This window comes from Temnothorax nylanderi, unplaced genomic scaffold, assembly GCF_030848795.1.
Source record: "Temnothorax nylanderi isolate EJ_2023f unplaced genomic scaffold, tnyl_v1.0 TNYL_tig0152_pilon, whole genome shotgun sequence".
In the NCBI taxonomy this organism is placed as follows: Eukaryota; Metazoa; Arthropoda; class Insecta; order Hymenoptera; family Formicidae; genus Temnothorax; species Temnothorax nylanderi.
In genome coordinates this window covers 281,101-305,355 of record NW_027249214.1, presented here as the reverse complement: position 1 = coordinate 305,355, position 24,255 = coordinate 281,101, and the positions used below count along the sequence as shown (strand labels likewise).

General features: G+C 38.5%; 1 protein-coding gene across 3 annotated transcripts in view; it reads right to left on the bottom strand.

Moving 5' to 3' along the window:
• The window catches only part of LOC139777514 (beta-1,4-N-acetylgalactosaminyltransferase bre-4), a 114,031-nt gene that overhangs the window by 85,543 nt on the left and 4,233 nt on the right, over positions 1 to 24,255 (bottom strand). For 2 of the 3 annotated variants that reach the window (XM_071714990.1, XM_071714992.1), the window contains exon 1: positions 3,818 to 4,183. The exons of the other annotated variant lie outside the window; for it this stretch is intronic. The gene's annotated coding sequence lies outside the window, so the exon portion shown is untranslated. Of the gene's footprint in view, positions 1 to 3,817; positions 4,184 to 24,255 lie in introns of those variants that run through there. 3 annotated transcript variants of the gene reach the window in all.

Genomic DNA, 24,255 nt, shown 5'->3' with positions numbered 1-24,255 from the left:
AGCTGTTGCGGTTTACGCGAATTCCTCTGGAACGATAAGGCGCAAAGTGCTTCGAAACGGAAATATCACAGACATTTAAGAGACTCATCATTATGATAAGTGCGATAAACAATGGCTACGATATTCCTGATTAAAGGCATTTAAATCGCAATATATGTGATATATAACATCAATAACAACGCAGTATATGTGGCATATTAATCACGGATGTCAATCCGGGAAGTACCGAGACAAACCGAGACAAACAAATACGGAGTAGTGGACTCGTGCAAATTCTACGTAGGCTCTACAGCCACTTCTTTCAATTTCCTCCTGCCTCTCTCTCTTTCTCTCTGGCTCTCCCGTCGCGATTGTATTCGAAAGCCGTACAAAATGAACCGTAATACACGGAGGCGTATAATTCGCGCGCCATGTCGCCGCGACTTCGCAATCGCCAATTGACGGGCTTTCAGATATATCAAGTGGGTTTCGCGTCCTCCTCTCGCAATCCACGAAATTGCTATAATGCGACACCGTGTAACGAGGCTGACATCTGGCCGCGTTAAATAACACGCGGCTACCACGATTGCAACGAGCACACATACTCGCAAACAAATCTCTCGAGAGCACGTTATTTTTGGCACGCATTAACGGATTACACGGCGAGACTGTCGGGAATCATTTTCGATTGGCGATACGAAAGACTAAACAAAGAAGTACGAGATTCAATATATAAACAGCTTCTGAATTAAACGTGTGCGAAAATAAAGGAATTTTTGCGAATGAGATTTCCAGAGAGCAAATAATAGACATGTCACATAATAAATACGGATGAATGATCAATTGATTAATAAAATAAATGATATTAAGAGAATTACCAGAGAGAAATTAGATGTTTTAATTTTAGTGGTTTTTTTAATGATACCTCTTCCGAGTAATTTCTCGGAATTAAAGAATTTTACGAATATTTACGGTTATCGCAATACCAATAAACTTAAATTAGTGAATATTACTTGAATCAGTGCACTAATTAAATGATGGCCCATTTACGTAATATTCGCTAATTATAGTTCCTAGTTCCCAATTGTCCCAGCACACCTAGAGATTTTCCAACCGTCGATGGAAGATTAATACTATCTATTTAGGTCAGTTTACATCGACCGTATATTAACTAATCCTAGATAAGCTATTCGCTCTCCTTTTCTGTATTGCAGCTTTGTGCGCAACATAGTAAAACTAGATTCAATTAGGATTAGCGGCAATTACTTATTGCTAAAGCGATAGTTCGTAAAAAAAATATTGCGTAGAAAAATAATATATAGAAAAAATATATATAATACAAAAATAATATATAAAAAGATAAATTACATATCAAATAATTCAATTTAATAATAACCGAAAAATTATATTATATTATATTATATTATATTAAATATCGTGGTAAAATGCCTCGAAATTATTCGTGTCGAAGGTAAATACTGATTCCCAATATTTTCAACAAAAAAAATTCGCACATTCGCAAAAGATCGCATTAGAAGGATCAAAGGTCGATTCGAGCGCTACGAACGTCAGAAGGGTTAAAGATCGAACGTGCCGGCTGCTACGTAATCATTACAAATCTACGGGCTGCATTCCAAAGCGGCAGTTCCCCTTCAATCCTCGTTCTCGCACGAGGCCTTACGTAATCCCTTACCTTTCTTCCTTTCTCGCCTGTCTCTCTCCCTCTCTCTTTCAGCGACGCTCAAGCTTGTGAGTCTTCGGAGTTCGCCCACACTGAGAGAAATAATTATTTTTTTCAAAAAAAATTTTGTTGATTTAATAAAACCGGAAGATTGTATGTTGCCAAGCAGATGATTTGATTGGCTTAACAAAATATTTGTACAAAATATTTTGTTCTTTTTGTTCTTTTGACTATTTTGTTTGTTGACTATATTGATTTGTTCTTTTTAACTAAATATTTTATATTACCAATTATACATAATATAACATTAACTAAATATTTCTTTGAATAAATTTACTATTTTTAAAAACGTTAGTGTTCTTGGTTCAACAAAATTATTTTATTGAGTTAACAAAATTTATCATTAACTTAAAAAAAATGATTTTGTATGATACCATTTTCAGAATTCAATTATTTCATTTTGTTCAAATAATAGACGTGTACTTAATTCAATAAAATAAATAATTGGATCAATAAATTGAAAAATCAACAAAATTGTTTTGTTCATTCTACAATATTTTTCCCTCAGTGCACGTGTCAGATAGCTCATCTCTTTCTCTCCCTCCCTCCCTCCCCCCTCTCTCCCTCTCTATTCCGGTCTCTCTCTTTCCTTCTTTGATTCGCAGTTCGGCGTAAGCGGCAGCCTTGGCCTTCGAGGCTTCAAACGAGATCCATCGAAGCCCTCGTTTAAGTCGACTCGTCCATTCTTCTTTTCTTTCTCTATTGATCCTAGAACATCACACACGTCTCGCCATCACACGAGGGCGCTTTCATACCGATGCGATTGGGCCTCGCGCACCCTGCGTCGGTCGTTTCAACGTGTCTAATAGAATGACTCTGAAGTAATTCTCTTCCCATTTACTATTTAATCCTGTTATTTCTTTTTCCATGGTTAACCTTTCCCTATCAAGACTACAATAATTATTTTACGACTAAGTGCCGCTATCAGGTGCCGCATTAAAAGTGGATAGCAAGAGTATATAAAATTGGAGAAACCCCGTCATCGTCGTACTTATCTATTAAATCGCTAAACTTTACGATTCGCTCTAACTTATACGTACGTATGTAAAATTCGTAATTAATACCTGTAATTAATATCGTAAGTAATTTTCTCTTCTCAATTCTTTATATTTATGTTGAGAATAAACTAATTTATCACTGGAACATCTTTTTATTTAGCTCGTATTGTTGGCCTATTTACCACATTACTCTTTGTGTGTTAATATCTGTAACATATATCCGAGAATATATGTAATACAAGCCGCGTTAAATGATTATGCTAACCCGAATAAAACGCGACCAGAAAGAAACCAGTTTTTAAACTCGTTCAACGGCGTTTGAAAAGTCTGCCTGGTTCGAGCTCGGCCGAGGCCCTACGACCCTCGGAACGTGGTTGTAGGATTTGGGGGACAAGGACCCCTAAAAATTTCAAGGAACACATGGCCGAAATAAGGATCGCCGAACGAAGTGGCGCCGATGCAGTAACTGACCTTCTCAATGCAACCGGTTTTGCATTCACAGGCTCCCCTGCGCCCCTACCGTCGTCGCTCCCCAAACCGGAAACCTCTTGCTCGGCATTCGCTGGATATATGTATAGCAACGGCAATAATTCAATATGTCCTTTCTTACGGACCGCACGATCCGTTCGCGGGTTATTCGTGTCCCTTGCGAAAATGCCCGATCATTTGTGTTTTGAAAAGGCGGGGAACACGAGAGACCGTTGCCGCGACTGTTGACGATCGTGAATCGTCGGCGTGTATAAGACCGTTGCCGCGTAATTACCATTCAAGGATTCTTTCATGAATGACGGAGATAATTTTTTTTCTTTTCGAAAAGATCTAAGAGCAGCTTATTCAGTTTTAAATATCTTATCGATAGCGTCTCAAATTTAAATTAAAATGAGATTTATTATGTAATAAAATTATGTGGCTTGAGATTGGGAACGACAGAGATAGATAGAGATACTCTCTAAATCTGAATCAGTGAATAGTACTGCTGAATCAGTAAATAGTCACTGATATCAGTGACTATTCACTGATTCAGATTTAGAGAGTACATATTACACAGTGTTCCGTATGTTATTTCAAAGCCAGATTAGAGCATCAGCAAACGTCTTACCCTTATCTGGCCGGCAATCAATGTCAAGGTGGTGTTTTCTCGCCGCTCGAGAGTCACTTCACTTTTTTTCTCCTCCTCCTCCTTCTCCTCCTCCTCCTCCCAGCGTCACTTTCGCGAACGTCAATTTGCAAATCGCGTCACGTACGCGCGACGAAAGCACCCGGGATCCGTCTCGGACTACCGGGCGAGACGTGACTCGCTTGGCGAGGGAAAAACCCGGGGGAAAATCCGAGCGCGAGGCGAGACCAAATTCGAAATGTGCGAGAATCGACCGAAGAGGAAAAGAACACTCGACGGAGTGCGCGAACCGCGCGACGCACTCCTTACGGGACGACGATGCGGACTGACGCGCTCGAGCGATGCGGCTCGCCTAGCTGCTCCGGTCTCCGGTCCTCCCGTCAGCCCGTCACCTCCCGCTGGGAGCCGAGCGACGGCGCGCCGCGCCGCGCGCCGGTCGCGAGTCGCCGCGCACGCCGATTGGCCCGCGCGCGGCCGCGAACTTCGACATACAAATCGAAATCGTTGGTGACCGCGAACGTGGAGATGACAAGATTGCGCCGCGAGACGCCGGACTGATTTACGAAGAGCTTATTCATGCAGGTGAGCAGGTCAAGTCGATTCAGCGCGCTCCAGATTACCCGCTCCTCCGACAAAAGCGACGATTTAGGATACGATTAATTAGCTGAAAAACGCAGGTGGGGAGTCGCGGTAATTCTCGCGTTTTAAAAGTCTTAAAAGTTCTTCGTAATTATATCTCGATTAGTAAGCGACTTATACCTGTTTTCCGTGCTGAATAGACGCGGAGTTAATAAGACTTGTGGTACATACGTTAATCATCTTTTTGTTTTTTATTTATTAAAGATATTTTATATTATATTCTATGGTCGTTAATTATCGCGTCTTTACCTTCCCATAAGGGTTTCCTAGTATTTAATTTCTTTACAAGAGTGGATTATACTTATAGTCCACTCCCAACTCCTCTATCCTAGAGAGCCAAGATTATTAAAAATATTAACATGGACGTATGAATATCTGGACGGAGCGTAAGATATTCCCTTGAACGAGGAGTATAGCCTGAGGGATAAGAGGAAAATCCATTGTGGCCATTTTATTGTTAGTTAATTACACGTAGATTCAGATCTATTTTCACGTCCTATGGCATGATTTTAATCGGAGACATCGATTTAAAGTTATTCCGTAATTAAAAATAACCTGGAATATAGTAAAAATGTTATTCTGCAATATGCCAGATTGTTAAACGAATAAGGCTGCAATAACAGAAGAATTCAAAGTCGAAAAAAGAAGAACCAATTTGAATGAGAACGAGACCGTACTCCGTGAAATTAACCATCATCCACATCTTGGTTGATCAGACTTTCAATCTTCTTTCTCCTCGAGCTTCAACCTTGCAAAAATATCCTCCGTTCAGATATTCGTATATCCATGATAGGTATAAAAGATAAAAAAAATAACATATGACTCTCCTTGTTAGAAAACCTCATCCGCTTTTGTTCCGAAAGTTTAAGTCTGAATACAATGATCTTTTTTTCGAGAAAAAAGATGTCGCAAAAAGATGTGTGTCAGTAGGCATATACACAAAACGCGAAGAAGCAGTTTCAATCATTCAGGAGTTTTCATTGTTCCCCCGAAGGTACAAAGGAGGTAGCGACAAAAAGGGTTCGTTGCACATTAAATTAGGGCGGGCGGCATTGTTGCACATCCGCGACTTTGAATGCGACGTGGCATGCAGCCTTAGCGAATGCATAACGCGACAGTGCACGAAATCCTCGGTCTGCTGCGTTTGATTACGTTTCCTGCGTGAAATTAAAATATGAAAGGAACACGTATGAAAAATACGACCTTCGTCGTCAAAGGCGAAGCCATTAAAAATCAATGCCGCGGCATTTTTATCGTTACGGTGCACGCCGGTACAACGCGGAAATGTATTTCGTTATTTCTACGTCTTTACGTAGCGCAATCAACATCTCTCGTCGTTTTCGCCAAAGAGCTCGCTTAAATTCTTACTCTGCTATTGGACGTTTCTTGCATCACGGGAGTATGCAGCGTACCTAGATATCTCGTTCTAAAAATTTTCAGCAAATAAGAATAGCGGAGTTATTCTGAATTGCTCCACCCTGCGTGCCTCATCTGCTATGTGTGCTTCGCGATATTGCGCGGACGTGTTTTCCCTCCCTCGCTCGAAAAACAATGCATACGTGCATATTATAAAACGACAGAACTCGGCAGATTAGGAAGAATGCATTACGCGCGTTTACTCGCGTTGTACTACGCGCGCGCTCACAAAAGCGCTTCTTTCGCTCAAATCCCCGGGAGATCCTACCTACCAAATCCTATTTTGCGGCAGCTTTCCCATTCGACTCGTCTCTCGCGGCGTTAAAAACTTTCGAGACTACCGAAGCGGACAGTTTGTCGGTTTTGGCTCGAGTCACTGTAGGAAAAGCAGGGAACGAGAGGAGCCCGGAGAATCGGACCTAATAAAAAAAGCATGGATGCGTCCGAATGTAGCGTAGAAAATCTCGCAAATTGCTCTCGGTAGACCTATTGTGAATCTTTTCGCTTGTTGAAAGTCCCTAACGAACCATCCATGCTATTGTTTATTTCAAAGTCTGCTAAAAGTCATGCAACAAATTTTTATTATCTTAATTTTTCTTCAAAATTTTAAACATTATTTTTGCAAGTATTCCTCCAGAGTCCTTCAATACTATGCATACATTTTATCGACAATTATGTATTAAATTTTTCATAAAATAACTAAACCCACTTAGAACGAAATGAAGGGGAAATCGAATTTTTTCACCTGAGGGATTTCCTGAGGAATTTAATTAGCGTGAGAGATATTGGGTGTTTTCAGTCGCTTCCAATTTGCAATATTTTAATATTTCTGATTAGGAGAACGCGACGACGCGGACGCATTGATTGACGTATCCGCAAATATATTTTAATGAAATTATTTTATCGGGCGATACATTTTTCACCTATTCTCTTGAATATTCAGACAGTCAAAGCCGCGCGGGATTAGTCATATATTTCAATTTCCATCCGACACATATTTCCATCTCCAACGTGAAAAAAAAAGCCCGAAGGACACACACATCCCAATTTCCCAACTCGTCGTTAGTCACACAGTATGGTCAAAACTGGCGTTTTCAAGGCGGACAAAACGCGATTGTACGTACGCTTGTACACGCGAACGGGCCACCGCTATCGTACACCGCAGCGTCAACTTCCCATTCGTCGACATCACGCAACTATAACCGCGCTAGTATCAAACGCGCGAGGTAGTTTCCGAACGCAAATCTGCGCGGCCTCCGACCTCTTTTTTCCCCTGTCGTTTATTGTTTGCGTCACTATTCTGCTTTCTGCTCGACTGATTAATAACGAGCGAAGTCTCCTTCCGCTCGACGTTGCTGAAATTTTCCGTTATTGCGGCGAATTGCCTGTCAAGCCCGCTGACGGCCATTATTTTCACAACACTTCCCAAATTATTGTCTTCGTACAAGACAAGGTATTAAAAAAAATTACATCATGAAAGGTTGAAATATTGAAATATATTCTATGCATAATAATAACCTATAACATTTTTTTATAAAATATATATACAAAATATACACATTTATATGATATAAAATTATTTTTATATAAAAACATAATAAAATGTAGAAAAGATTGATGTAACAAAAATTTGTTAAATTAAAAAACTTCGAAAGAGAAACAAGGAGTGAAATGGAGATTGAAAAAAAATTCAAGTTAAAGTCCCAAGTTTATACAGGACTTTTAAATTTAACGATTTTTATCGGTACATCTATCTCACGTCGAACTTGTGTACGGGAACCTGTGCTTGCGCGCTTTATTTGTCGCGCTTTCGCGCGAGTACACCCGTGACTTATCGTGATCGTCGCGTCCGCGTTTAGCAACGAAGCTGACAGGCAAATCCTGTTCCACGCTACGCGAAAAATACGCGCTTGACGTATCTCTGCGAAATCTTGCACGGTCAGAGGCCGGCGTGCCGGACGTCATTCCGAACCGGCATTTCCAACCCAGCCGGGTGTAATTAAAGGACGAACGGTAAAAAAGTTCATTCGCTCCGGCAAAAACTTTATTCACGCGACTAATTGCGAAAGCGAACGCGAATTGTAAATGTGAGAAGATTGACTTAATCGTGCATTATTCCATTCTACTGTTTTATACTATTCTACAGAGTATATATTCATAAAATCGTTACAGAATAAGTTAAATAATAATAATGGAAGAGAGTGTATTTCAAACATTTCCTGTTAAATTATCAAACAATCTTTCTTGTGCGCAGAAAAACGTGAAAGCTTAACGGAAGAAAGATAAATGTTCAGACCAGTTTATAATTGTGAGGAATTCCTGTCATTGTTAATCCTGTCATTAAATTTTAAATTTTTAAAGAATAAGTTAAGTATATCATCTTCTCAAATCCCTATCAAGAAATTTTTAATTATACTTCTCGTTGGTCACATTAAAATTTTGAACATAATTAATAATACAAAAAATTCGTCGTCTTATAACTTCAGAATTTTTTCGACTTGATGCGAACATTCGTGATTTATTACTCGAACGTTGTGATGCTCGGAGTTTCAAGACTCGGCAAAGACATCGTCGTCGTCCGGTTTAGAAGCGATCGTAATCTTCGTAGAACGGCATCGTCGTTCTTGCATCCGCGTGAATACCGCGTGAATTCCATTCGCGGATGCACACTTTTCCAATGCGCCAATTAATGTAGCCGTCGCGTCGGTGCATCTCCGCGGTGAGTGCACGTCGCGAAATGTCGACGGTGCGACGCGACTAGACACCGCCCGGTGAAGTTCTCATGGGAATATTCACGTGCGCGCGACTTCGCGTCCGGTGCACCAGCTCCAGGTGCCAGGCCCGTACATCGGTTCCGTCACTTCGCACGCCTCTGAATTAAATCCTTTAATCCCATTCGGTAGACCGAATTTTCATTAATCCCTCTCTCGGACGATCGAGGGATAAGCGTAAAGTTAAACTCTTCCTGAAAAAAGCTTTAAAAAAGGCACCGAATTTAACCCTGAGACTCGACTGTAACCCAGAATTTTTTTGAACTGTATCTCTTCGCTATAATTACGAATTACATAAAAGCGATCTTCTATATACGTTTCGATTAGAAATTTGAAAGTCTTACCAATCAATTCTTAAGAATTTATACGCATATCCAAATGCACAAATTAAAAATATATAAAATATATAAAAATATATTAAAGCCAGGCTCTTTTCTTATTAATATCACTTAATATGTTCAAAAAATAAAATATTTATTTCGCCTTTCCTGAGATGTCTTTAAAAAATGTGTTTTTGAAAAATATCGACGAATATTACAAGATAATCAACTTTCATGAATACCTATTACATACAAAAACAAAAAGAGTTTATTAATAATTTTCAGAATAAAATATAATGTGATAGAGGGTGAAATAGTGAAAAATTGAGAACCGCGGGGTTCTAAAAGGTAACGGTACGGTATTGCTAGATGCATGTTGTATTATGCATGACCGGGGTGTTAAGTATGAAGAGCCGAGACGCGGAATGCACCTTGGGGCGCGGAATGCATGAGACCACGCTGGCACCTCTGTCGTGCAGCCCCTTAGAAGAGACAATGCAACCTGACATCCGCCACTTTAAATCAAGCTCTCTGTACAGAGCCGACTGCTTCCACTTTTAACACAACGATCTAAGCTCGTTTGCCATTTGCGGTGACCCAACAGGACTCAGTTTAACGATTTTCTCGGAGAATTACGTTTAACAGAGTCCGATGGCTCTCTCTTTCCCCTGGGAACAGCACGTATACATATAGAGATAACACTCATATTATATTTATATATATATTTTTTTAATTATATATATCATATTTTACTGTTATTAAATGCTAATTGGTATATTATATTTTATATATTGTATTTTTATATAATTATTAATTTTAATATTTAAATACTATGTTTAACTTATTTTTAAATATGACGTGTGTGAGTATGCCTTATTGTATACAATAATATATTATATATGTAAATAAATACTTTGGAATATAAAAATAGAAATTGAAATATACTGTAATATAATATGGAATATATATCCTGTATATATAAAATTACATCTCTGTCTGTCATATATATTTAATAATTATTTTCGTGATGAGATTTATGTTCAACAATACGTATTCTTAAACAACTGCACACATCATTGTGATAATATTGTAGAACAACAATAATCGAACAATTTACCGTTTTCTAATAGCTCCGTTGATAGCCACGCGTCCAACATTATCAATTAATGTCACAGGAAAGAACAACTTAATGTGGAATTAAACCGCGTTAGCCCGCACATTTTTTCGTTCTCGTATCAGCAAGCATCTACTACAGTAACAAACTTCATGATCTAGAATATTACTCATTGTATTAGTCTGGTCTGTAATTTCAGCCTCTGCGAGACCAGACGAGAGGTGGGAGTTTGTGTGCTGCACGCATAATTCCCACGGCTAGAATTACCGTCGCAATTAGCGCGAGTGTTTTGGTTAATTCCGATAATTATTTAGAACGAGCGCCGTTGAAGTAACGTTTACACGAATCGTCGAGATATGATAAAACTATGAATTAATTGATCGAAATTTTGTTCAACAGATCAAAAATACTGAAGTCTTCGGAGACTCTAGAGTCTCTGTTCGAGAGTCACGTAAGTTGTACTGACGATCCTAAGTCCTAAAATTTTTAACAAAAGATCTCTTTTCCTTTGCGTTTTCTTTAAAGATAATTTGTTTTCGATATACGTATATTTCCGATATACGTATATTTCCCGAAAAAACTCGAAATTTTTTTGCTCAAATATTAAACTAAAATATCCAGAAAATTCAAATAAAATACGTTTTATTTCCGTAACATAAATAATCGAATGCCGCGCAATATTGTCATCAATAATAACATAAGATTAATAAATAATACATCGATGTCTGGAGATAAGAGTGGAATACAATACAGTCGTTGTTCAGCTTTTTGGTCTCTCGCCTTTTTTTATACCTTATCGCGATGTACATATACGTACGTATGACCGTCTCGACAGCGGCGTCCTTTGGTCTCGTCCTATAAAATATCTCGCTGATCCGCGTAATACGGGCTTTAAATTTGGCCGTCGACCCTAGACCAGTCGTGTGTGTGCGAATGTTCGAGCTCTCTCCGTGCAAAAACTGATAAGGAAAATATATATTCCCACTCGACTCCGCTTTCACGCCACCCACCAGTCCTCCTCCCGTCGCCAACCCCTCTCTAAGTCCCCCAGCTGCTGACGAGTTATCTTGGAGGCGAGTCAATTTACACCCGGGGCCTTTTTCGAGATAGTCAGATGATAGCAGAAACCGAAACAATTCTCTTCATCTCGTCGTTCCGGAGTATCAGACAACAATGATTTCTTGGTGGGAAAGGATGTCCTAATAATGAGAACTTTTATCTTCTTGAATCAGAAAAACTTGGCGTCTCTTATTTTAGCAAAAAGCTTCTGTTTATGAAAGATTTGTAAAGAACTGTAATGTATTTTATTTTATTGTTGATTTTGCCAATAGCGGGTAATATTCATTCAAATTCAATCAATTTTCTGTTCTTATATATAATTTGAAATTTAGGTAAGACTTCCGAATAGCCCCTACCTCCGAATTTGATGAAACTTGCAGCAATTGTTGACTATTAGAGGACACGTTTATACCATAAAGGATTTTGTACGGAAACAAATAGGAACGGAGAAATTAAAAAAATACGGTATTTATGCATAAAAGGGGCGCACACACACACACACACACACACACACACACACACACACACACACACACACACACACACGCGCGCGGGGGGGTGCAAGGAGGGGCCTTCGCCCCTCCCCTCCCGCACCCACCTCCGCCGGTAGGCAGCGTGGACCTCGCTTTACAATTTAAAGTACATACTAAGGCTGCGGTCCGATTCACGCTCACAGCGCTGAAAGCATCGCTCGTTACAACGTCACCCTCCTGAGTGACCTTCAGAAGGTTTCAGCCCGCGCTCGTTATTCGTTAAAAAGTTATTAACAAAAAAAGTTTGGAAAATATAGCAGCTATTTTGAATATTGAAAGGTATAAATGACTAATAAATATGTCGAAATAGTTCACGCATACACTTTCCACGCGAACCTAGGTTCACCCCCACCCCCCCTGCTTACGGGGGAGGTGCGGTAGCCCCTCCCTCGCTTACGTGTGTACTGTTTATACACATGTACTATACACATGCATTATATATACACATGTATTATACACATGTGTATAAACAGTACACAAATAGGCGGGGGAGGGTCTTCTCACTGATTTTAGGACACGCCTTCGGCGTATAGATTAGTGACGCGCTTTAAAAGTATTTAAGTGTTTAAAGCGCGTCACTAACCTATATAAAAAATATCAAAATCCGGAAAATTGTCTATAAATTAGAATAAAAATTTTGAATTTTTGACGCCAATTTCTCCGTTCCTATTTGTTTCCGTACAAAATCCTTTATGGTATAAACGTGTCCTCTAATAGTCAACAATTGCTGCAAGTTTCATCAAATTCGGAGGTAGGGGCTATTCGGAAGTTGAGCCATCGATTTTAGTTTATCAGTGGCCAATTAATTTTAATTTTATTTTAACTTTCTTTAAACAGAAGTTTTCATCATTATCCAAAAATTAATAAAGAGAAATATTTTATTGCGAAACATGTTAAGGTGAGTCCATATCAAAAAGATTTAATTGTCAAAATCGAAAACGTTATTTAATTTTCTCTATTAAATTCTCTATGTCCGTGGAACCAGAACTAGAGAAAAGTAGTTAAACTGTGATTAATCGTGTTAATCAACCGAAACCAGTCACTTGTTCCATAGATTCGGGTGGCGGCGGGGTGAAAACACTTATCGAAGTCTCACATCGCCAACCGCCGACTCGCGAAACGCGGAAGAATGGGGCGGTCACGGGAAGTCAATCGGTAATGTAATTAAGAGCTTCGAGCTGCGATCAATTCTCCTCGAAAAGTACTTAAGTGCCGTTCGATGTATTTTGCTAATGGACGGCTCCCAATGGTTTTCAACGACAAGACGAAATTGGTAATTTATTAAAAGAAAAGGAGAGGCAAATAGTCCAGAGAAAAGTCATTTGATAGTAAACGTTAAAATTAATTGCGCCTCTCCAGATTTTAACACTGGAAATATCTCGGCAAGAGTAAACTTGTAATACACAAATAACTATATTTTGAAGATCTAATTAAAAAAACTTTTAAATTAATTTTTGCTAATTTGTAATTGAAATAATAAAATTTCTGTTTCTCCGTTAATATAGAAACAATAGCCCTACCCATTACTCAATTTGTTCAAAACTTATTCGAATCAAACAATATCCAGTAGAGAAGTTTAGCTATAGTCTAAATTAACAGATAACTTCGTTTCGTTCGCTTTTATTTCGCCAATATTTGTAAGATTTTTATGTGCCTCGAGAGAGATCTAATTTAAGAAAACATACTTGCATAATACATTGCCTTAAAAACAATCTGTCTGATGCTGCATTTTCCGCCTCTGCTCTGTAGTAATTCACATTAATCTGCATTCACATTCACGCTGATGATGCATTCCACTTCACGCGCGTCTCATTATGCAACTAAAAGCGAATTCGTGATCATCTCGAATCAATTATCTCGAACGAAATGGATCGATTATGCATCGATTATAAGCTCGCTTCTGTCGATCACTAATTCGTCATTTCAGGAAAGTTATTTTTGCATAAATATCGCATGCATAATTTATTTTTTCCCTCTGGGCAGTTTGCTTGCAAACCTGGCTATTAAAATGCGCCATGCCAAATTCATTTTAACCGTTAAAAAATTAAGCGATTCCCCATTTGCCCTCGCTCGTTTCGGATTAATTAATAACCTGTTCTAAAATTTATTTTATGAATCAATTTATATCTGCAATAATATTCAATAATTAACGTAACGTCATTTAATAATTTCTCTGCTTTGTCTCTAATATATGTACGATCAAAGAAAGTACATACTAAAATCTAAAAATAATGTTAAAAATATTTTATATTAACATAATGGTGGATTTATTAATATTCACGTCGCCAATCGAGGACAACGATAAAGCGCGTTGCAACGAGAGGTATCGCGGTTACACGACATCGCGCATGCAATATCTTACGACACGTGGGATATTTACGATCGAAAATAGCGGCTGTTGCCGCAAACCCCGCAAACCCCGGTCGTTACGAAACCCGCCGGTATCGATGATTATGACCGCGCAATCCAGGGGAAAGAGCAACCGCCTGGCCGGCGAACGCAGGCTCGGGATCAACGATCGGTTGACATCGTACCTGCCGCAGCGCATAATTTACGTTGTAACGCACCGCTTGGCCGCGATGGGGTCATTATCTGTAAGACGGAACACCGCCGTACCTCCCACGAAGCTACCGTTATCATTATCTCCGCACGACGAGTCATTACGGGTGCGGAATGACGGGGCCGTCACGTTGCTAATTAGACGCTCGATTGTCGAATAACGTGCACTCTGTATATAATAGCACATAATTCAACGTCCGGACGCATCAGTCTCTCATCGATATTAATGGCATTCGTATTTATTATATATCAATGGGATATTAATGAGCGGGGAATCGATCGGGGCGGAGTGCATATTGAAACGTTATGACCGACGTTATAAATCAAATGACACATACGGGGAGTTGTTATTATTTAGGGATCATCGGGTGCAGCAATAATTTGTTCTTTCCACTGACAAATTTGTTTGCCTCGCGAATTTACATAAATTTATGGCGTCGAATAATTCCTCATCCGGACGCTATTAATTACTTGGATAGAGAAGAGGTATAAACTAATAGAGAAAATTAGCGATATATTTATTGTAATTAATATTTACAATAAATTACTGTTTAATGCGATGTCGTCGAGATAAATATAACGAATATGTATCGCTGGCTATATATACTTTTAATCATGACTACAATTAATTATTAGTTTATTTGATAACCAATGATAACTTGTGTAAAACGGGAGAAGGCGGTATATTTTATTTTGTACGCAATATCGTCAGTGAATAAACCGTAAAACAGCATACGGCTGTATAAATGATATTTGCGTTTTCTCGGGCGACCGTTTTCCAAGATTCCCGCTCGCTCTGTTTCTTGCGCACAGGAAGTCTCGTTAGACGCGATATATGCGTAGATACATCGCGCTTTTGAATTTCTACACGTATAAATTCCCCTCCGTATGCGTATGGTAACTAATGCCGTGCCCTCGCTGTATCCTTGTTAGCAAAACGCAAGGCCCCGCATACCGCCTTACCGCATGAGATAGAGATTAGTGCGCGGAAATACGTTTCCGAACGAAGTCGCCTCCTTAGGCAAACTTCCCATCCCATTACCGTGGCAATAATAATAATTCACCGGGAAGAGAGACCTTGTTATCTCGTCATCCGATTTATTTTCCTCACTGTCAGAATAAGGCAGGTAGATAATTGAAATCTGATATTTTAATGGCACGTTGTGTATGTACGTTAATATATTTACGGCACTAACAAAAGATACGCGTGACTTGTCGAAAAAAATTATTCATATACTTGAAAAATCGCAGAACCAAGATATCTTGATAAAAATTTCACAGTTCAAAGAGTCCATTTGTAGATATGTTTAACTTCGAAAATTACATTGTAATATTCTAGACGGAATTTTTCTCGTGGAAAAATCGACTTCGATCTCTTTGATGAATCCGGAAATACAAAAGTAATGGAAAATTCTGTGTGGTCTGGTGGGTACCTACCGCCCGAGATATTCGGTGTAATATGTAAAAATGTAATATTTATCTGCGCTGGCTGGCTGATACCGGAATTTCCCAGTGATACAATAGGAGTAGTCTAGCTTATGCGGACCATACCTCGGCCCTGTGTGTGGGTAGTCGGTGTGAGCGAATAAGAAAGCTCCCTCCATTCAGAACGAGCGAATGGAAAAGCGGCTTTCGGACGGCTGTACACATTCTGGAAAATATAAAGGGAGGCCGGGGGGAATGTTACATGGGTTTCGTTTAAACCCGGCATACAGCGGCACGCTGTCTCTCGAAGTCTGCTGCGCCTCAATAGGTTCGCTCTGTGTAATCCAGTCGGGCAAAGCCGATTGCATTTTGTTCAATATTAATTTCGCCCGACGACGTATACAGCGTGTCCCCTGGATCTGGCGGTGTAATTTCCTTCAGCTACGATCCTTCGACTCGAATTTTTTAACCGCTTAATCTAGCGAAGATACCGCGGTGACCGAGTTTTGAATTAAAATGATGAGACAAATTTTCTTCCAGCAAGCAAATAATTTAATTCAACTCATCTTCCTAATTCTCGTCGTTAAATATATGTATAGCGGGATTTAAACTCAAATTAATATTAAATGATTGATTAACGTTAAATAATGTTAAATGTTCTATAATAACTTAAACCTCGAATCACACCGCACACTGAAATTTTTAATTAAGCACACAACAAAAATCTCTCACGACAAGATTTTTAAAATATTTCATAAATATGGATAGATATCGTTTGTCGATTTAAGCTTTTTAAAGAATAAACGCAATAACTCGAAACTACTAGACGATCTCATTCTTGGATTTGACAACGAAAATGTTTAGCAGGATAAACGTTTGAAGCGCACTCGTTTCGAGATAATCTCGAGGAAATAATTTTACGAAGCGCTTTGCTACCTTTCGGTTCAAAAATGATTTTGCAGTTACCGACATAAAGCAGCGCGGGTTTGATCGGGCGGTTTTCATGAAAAGGCTGGAAATGGGCCCTTTTTGGGAAAATCCACGTGCGCGGTTCGAGTATAATCCGGAGTTTGTGTCCCCGGGGAGAAGAGCAGCCCGGAATTATATTGTTATCAGGGACATTCGAGGCGATACTCGCGCGCGCGCGGGATTATACTCTCGTGTATGCAGCAAAAGAGATAACCCAGCGCAGCAACTTTTCCACGTTTCGCGGAGTCATCTCTGCTCCGCGGAATGCGAAATCCTTTTGAAATTATAATCCCAGTCAGTCCGAATGCCATCCAAAATACAGCTCGCGCATTTACATTATATTACATCTCTAACTATCACGACTGATGTGTTGAAAGACAATGGAAAAATAATGCTCCTGCGAAATGCAAAGCAATCCATAAAAGTGAAAATGTCAATTCGATAAACGGGTGGAGGACGAGAGTCTCCTATAGAAACGGTCGCGTCGAAGTATTCCAAAAATAGTTAGATAAAATAAATTATCCAAGATAAAATATAAATAAAAAATTAAATTTGTTTTAAATTATAAAATATAGCGAGAAATTTTATATAATATCTACGTAATTATATGTATATAAGATAGATAACAGCCAAGAGAATATTAGAACAAAATTAATTAATGTACTAGTAATGTACTGATGAAATGTACTGATTTATGTCGTGATACAACGAACAAGTATTTTGTTAATAACGAGCACTTGGTTTACCGACGTAAACACGTTCATTGTAACGCTTTACGAAGTAGTCTGAAACCGGTAATAAACACTAGCCGATGTTACGTGGTTCAGTGGGCACTAAATCTAAGTTAACTGTTAATTGTTACCAACAGAAACAGGAACCTAAGTGTTCAGAGAATATGGAGTAGCCTCTTCCACATAAATACGTAGGATATCATGATGTAGAGCATAAGATGGAAAATATATCGCTTCGCTGGGAAAATGTCCTTCAACCCTAACTTTCGAGAGATCGCGTTCTACTTTCTCGCGTCGTTGCCTCTAACTTATGTTAACTTATTAGAAGTAAGTATCAGATAAATTTCTTTCAATTGCCAAACTTTTATTTTACCGCACGATCGAATTAATTTTATTTCCACACAAACTTTAGCTTACATAAATTTTATATAAAATTAATGCAGTTAAATCTAATATTAAGATATCATCATAAGCATTCGCCAAATTATCCATTTAAAGATCTAATTCAAATTGTTCAATATTTTCGCACTTGCATACTTCTGCAAATGTATAGGCGCCAATATACACGATATGTATTGGCGGCCAGTTGCAAGGCGAAATTGTTTTTCCCCAAGGAAAAGGTACCCCCCTAGAAGCCCCGTTATTTCCTGGATGACCAATTATCGGAAATGATCGAACGCAGATTCGGGAGGAAAGGGTTGGGACGGAAAGGACAGCCGCGATAGCTAGATAATTATTAGGCAAACGGGCTAACAGCAATTAAATGGTACACTCGTAATGAATTACCGGGCCAGGTTGATATAGGATATACATATATGCGTGTATGTGTGTAGCAGTCGCACCGACGCGACGGGGCGGAAGAGGGTGGTCGGAAAGAGAGGAAAGGGGTGGAGAGGTCAGATAATTGCGGCGGCGGAACAATGGGGAATTCGGCGGCATTTCCGCCTCCGGCCCGGAACTAATAACGGCCGTCGCGCTTACCGCCGCACAAATGAGCGAAAGATTGTTAACTGATCCCTTCCCTGTATAATCTCCGTGTATGTGTGGTGTCCACACGGGTCAGCGGATTTCGTTGCATTCCCAAATATGCGCTTCCGATGCGGATGAATATTTTCTTTTCTTTTTTAATTGCCGCGCCGGAATAAAAACTGTTTTTAATAACAAAGAGAATGTATAACATATATTTCCGAGCGCATAGACGAAATAAATTCTATGTTTAATTAATAACGAAAAACATTTTTAAGCTTTTGAAGTAATATGATAAAATAATACGAATAAAAAATAAAGCAAATAAATTCTTATTTTACGACCCGATAATGACTTTTTAAAAGAGTTTCACAAAATTAATATCATCAAACATTTTAAAAATACGCGAAAAAAGATAAGTTATTATTATCGCAGTTTTTAATATAGGTGACTACTAACATATTTTAAAATAACGACTTTATGTCGGGAAACAATTTGAAGGTGCTCATGCAAAATTCAACGTACGTCGGGAAACGATTCCTAAAATAAAAACGATTCTGGGGTTTCATCGCGGGGGACATTACCAGACGAACGAACGTTTCTATCGGAAAACTATGCATGTTCGCCATCGCCGCCGAAGTAATATTTCGCGAGTACTTTCGCGAGTTTCGTCTCTCGTAATGCCGAACACGTATTGCGTATCCATCAACCGTGTAAGCGGAATGCGCCTCTTTTCCCTCTCTAATGGTCCACGTACAGAGCGTTTCACGGTTGCCGTTCGTTCCTTCGAGAGAACTTTAGACAACGCATAAACAAATGATTGAGAGCCAGCAGATATATCTTTTGATAAAGAATAATGTTTCTTCTTCTTCTTCTTTCTCTCATATTTTAATGCAACTTTTCATCGATATCCTCTTCCAAATGTTAACGCTCTTGTATTAATTTTTATTCTCTGCCTCTTATTTATTGCTACCTTATTAAAAACTTTAACAAGGTCTCTTGTAATTTTCTGTTAATGGCTCTTACGAAACTTCCCACGCACTCAATCTAAATCTTCCATCTAAACTACCTGTCTGTCCTTCCTGAAAGAAGAACGGTGAACTCTCAAGTTTGCCGAGAATATATTGACGAACTTGTGGAGAAGTACCGCGGCAAATTGGATGGAATTTTCTATGTTAATTATCTTCCCGTTTTGCTGGAGGCGCAATATCGATTTTCCCGGAAGAACGTTCAATCGCTGTATGCTCTCATCTTCCACTTTATCAATGTTTGACAGAGTAAACCGGCCTTTGTGTTCGGGCTTTCGTCGACAACGGTCTCGCTCTTTGTGTTTAATTTTTAATTTTACGTAAAAAAATATAAGGATAATAAGGTAATGAATTATATACTCAGTGGATTATATTACATGCAGAGGTAAATAAAAATTACGGGATAATGAACAAGATAAAATTATACTCCCGGAAATATACGGAATTATTTTATTAACTTCAGTATTATTTCATAATTTCAATATTTGCACATCGGATATATTTCATTACCCAGTATTCATTTCGAAATTGTATATTAATTGTTTATTTCAGTAATACGCCTCTGTAATCAACTTTGTAAATAATATGAGTTCGTAAATAAAAAATAAATATATCGAAATGTATATCTTTATATATTTCATATATTGATAATATTCTTAATTACCTATCTTGCTTTTCCATTTATCTCAGGCTTGCGCGCGTGTTGCGTATTATCCGTTCTATCGTTTTACTTTGAGGATGTAAAAATCTGTTCAGGCATTTATGGATTAGTACCTTCTCAAAAAGTTATTCACGATAAGCTCATAATGACATCACGGGAGGCGCGGCAGGACAACGTATATATAGTCGAATAAGTTCAAGGATCGATGGAGTTTTGAGCTGTCCTGCAGTACCTGCCGTCCAGGTCGTCAAGAAAAAGAGAAGTTAACGCTAATACGGGAAATGCTGGAAACGCAATCTCAACAGCGGAAGAATCCCAACGTAATCTCTCTTGCTCTCACGAGTGGAGAAGTTTTTCGCAACAACAGTCGCGCAATAAACTTCTAATTACTTTCTGCCCGCCGTACAGACTGCATTCGCGATCAATATATACACTTTGCTTCGTGGAGTATCTCTATATCGTGCGAAACTCCACGAGCGAGCGAAGGATATCCTATTCGTTAATGTCCCATCGTGTTTTACCGAAAGGGGATACCGAATTGGAGATTCCATTTACCAGCCAAACCTCGCCATCATCTGAATATATTCCGTGTAAAGTTAAAAACGATATTTCCGTAATAATTACTGATCTTTAAATAAATGATTTTAGCATGCACTAGAGCTACCGGAGATTATTCTATATTCATTTCTACCGGAGAAATCTTAGAAAAGAAAAGAGATAAAGAGAAATCAAATTAATAAATTTAATCGTCTATGTAATTTCAATAAAAGTCAGGGAAAATTTCAGAAACTAAAATGATTTGAAAATGTCAAACGTTATTTTGATTTCTTGGTAGTTCTAGTGTTAGGAATGTATTAATATTCAAATTGTTGCGTGCGTAAAAAGTTAAATAAAAAATATTAGTGTAATCCTTAAATCGCTTGAATAGATTTAGTTGAAGCCCTTGTTTGAATCGACAAAATTGAACAATACGAGACGAAGAGTGTGTCTGTCACACAAATATCCAGACTTAGTTGAAGGCTGAATTCCGTTTACGTTTTGAAACCGATGTGATCCGATATAAGCTTACAACGGTTCGATGAAGGCGAGCCGAACGTGTTCCTAACAATGTACCGCTTCCTCTCTACATATTTAAACGTATAGCCTGAGGGACGACAGCAGCCGAGGAGGGTACCGTCGACCAAAATTGAAATCGCTAAAGGAGAAAAGCTCCTCCATATAAGTATCGATTGTACGTGAAGGCAGCCAAACGTGTGCCGGCAAAGTCAACCGTGATTGAATGAAAGAACTCTCGAATCCCTTGTCGGTGCAGAGAATAAAAGTTGGAAAAGCCTCGAGGTCAAGGCTTGAGGTCTTTTGCGAGAGAAAATTGAAGGAACTTGAAAAAAGTCTTTCCAATAAAAAAATTACTTGTTCTTGACATACTTTATCGATATAACATGATGTAATAATTATAACATAATTATATTTTTTATTCGTTTTTGTAGCATTTTTACATTTTATGTATTACTATTTTTTTATTTTACATAAAATCCTTGACCGTGCATTAAATTAAGAGATGAAGAGAAATGAGCGAAATTTCTTACGCGGTAATCAAATCTCATTTCCTGAATCTCTCATGATTGTAGAAGTCAGTTATTATAATCCTCTTCGCCGTGAAAACCTTGTCGTCGGCTAGTGTTATCCGCGAGATTAATTCACCATTCGCAAGAACATGACACAGCTCCCTCAATCGCGACGTCGTAATGGCTCTCGCCAGAGTTATGGCATCAATTATACTAAAGCGATAAAGTGTCAAGTGCTACATCTGCGCGGAATAACAGCGACGAATCGCAGCATCTATCCTTGTCATGCTCGCGCGAACTATACGCCGCGCCGCGCCGCGCCGCGCCGCGCCGCGATAGCTTTCGGTCGCGAGAGCGACCGTCGTTAGCAAATGATTCGGCGAGATTTCTTGCGCATACTTAATAAGCGACAAGGAAAGATAGAGAGGCTATCCGGAAGGGTGGAGGGGAGGGAGGGGAAATGGGGGAGAGGGGCTCGGTTCCGTTCCATAATTAAGTAATTCTCCGTCGAGGCAAACTTTCCTTGTCTGTCTCGGTTCTCTTCGACGGAATTGCATCCCTGATTACATTACGGTGAAACAAGAAAATAATATTGATCCACTTTGCCAACGCGGCGTTTTACATCGCAAAAGAAACAGTCGCGAGAAAAAGATACCAAACTGATTTAATTGCTCCCGTAAGTTAATAATACTATAGACCACTTTACATATAAGTTAATAATGTTATAGACTACTTTATATTACTCTGGAATTAACATTAATTATTCTTCATTATATATATAGTTTATATATATATAATATATATAAATTTATATATATATATATATATGTGTATACATATATAACTTTTAGATAATTAATATCTAAATATATAGAAAGATTTTGTGTTCAAATACATATTTATAATTATTTTATAGATTATTTATGTCGTATATTAATCAATATATGTTCTCACAACATGTACATATATAATTCATTAAAAAAGTAGTTAAAAGATCATTTTGAGGGTAAAGTTTGTCGTACGATACACTAGGGAAGCCAAGTCTGCGTGAATAAAATAATACGATACTGATAACACTCTTATAAAGGTCAACAAGCAATTAATTAGTTGAAAACATGAATTCTCACGAGAATACTGTCATAAAATATTCCGGACAACTTTACGTATTACATGATACGTATTAGTACTTTCAGTCGAGTAATTTTCTCGACTGAATTCTATATTCTTTACAATTTTTTAGGGAATATACTAATATAATATTCAGAGAGAAAAAATAACACGCGTATCATATCTTGTTAAAAAATGTTTCATTACTCGTATATCGCATATATTTCATTAGAAAAATATAAATAAAATATATTTTTAAAGTAAATATTTCAAAAATAACAGATAAATATAACTGGACACAGACGCAACGAAAATGTGCAGAAAATAGTTAATATAATAAATGTGCGATAGATACGAGTAATCACGATATCGTTATACGGTAATACATCGATATTTTCTTACGAGTCTGAAAAATTTTGGTTACGCTCTGGAAAACGTAGGAAATTCAAGCTTCCAATGCATTTCCATGTTACCTGAACCGCGCGGTGAAATTCAATGTTGCAGTCGTATCGGGTGTATAAAAATAATATTTAAAAAAAATGGTATGGAAGCTGAGAAAGAGCGAAAGAGATGTGATTGTACAAACCGGTTTACACATAGATGCGATTACTATGTCGCACAATGATCCGCAATATACTAGGACCACTAGGTAATGGACGAGTATCGTATACGATTCGCGGTTGTATCGGAGTCGAGAACCGGCCCGGTAATTGTATTATATCCCTGGAATAATCGAAGGGATCGATGGAACATCGGGGAAGCGCTCGGACGTGCACAATACCAAACGCGGCGCAAACATAGTCCCGTTCGATTCGGACGGACAGCTTTCACGTATATATATAATCGAGCCGCGAGAGACAAACAATTAATCACAGCCACGTGCCCGGTAACGATAGTCGTTTCGATAATCTTACCGGCGATTTCAATACATTACGAGCGACCGACGGCCATAACCGTGACGTTACTGGACGTTGTGTCACGGTCGCTTGTCACGAAAGCGATCGCTCGTCATTGTTCCGGTAGGAGACACTTAACGATCGCGTACACGAACAATCTAACAATTATTTAATTATATCGCCAATGGAATGTACGGCAGGTCTGCAATTCGCTCCCATCCAGAAAAAGCTCGGTGGTACAAAATGTACTTAATGAAACGCCGATAATCGCGAAAGTTATTTGCGAAAACAACCACCCACGCAAAACAAATTAAATTTTCGAACGAAGCCACATATTAATATGAGTCGAGTAAACACGAATATATATAAAAATACACCGGCATGAGAAAAAACTCTCTATTTTTTATACATTTCTCTTTTATTTCCATCTTTAAAAATATCGAATTTTATTGTAACGGATGGATTGCAAAAATAGTATCTCGGAAAAAATGCGGGAAATACGACAAAAATAATTTTAATTAAATTTTCAATTGTTTCCACTAAATTTCAATTTATATTTAATTTCCCAGGTGTTATCGGCACGATCCTTAATACAAAATTTTGTATAAGAGACATAAAATTACAAAATATTCATTTCGCTCGCGCGACAGTGCTGCGCGTT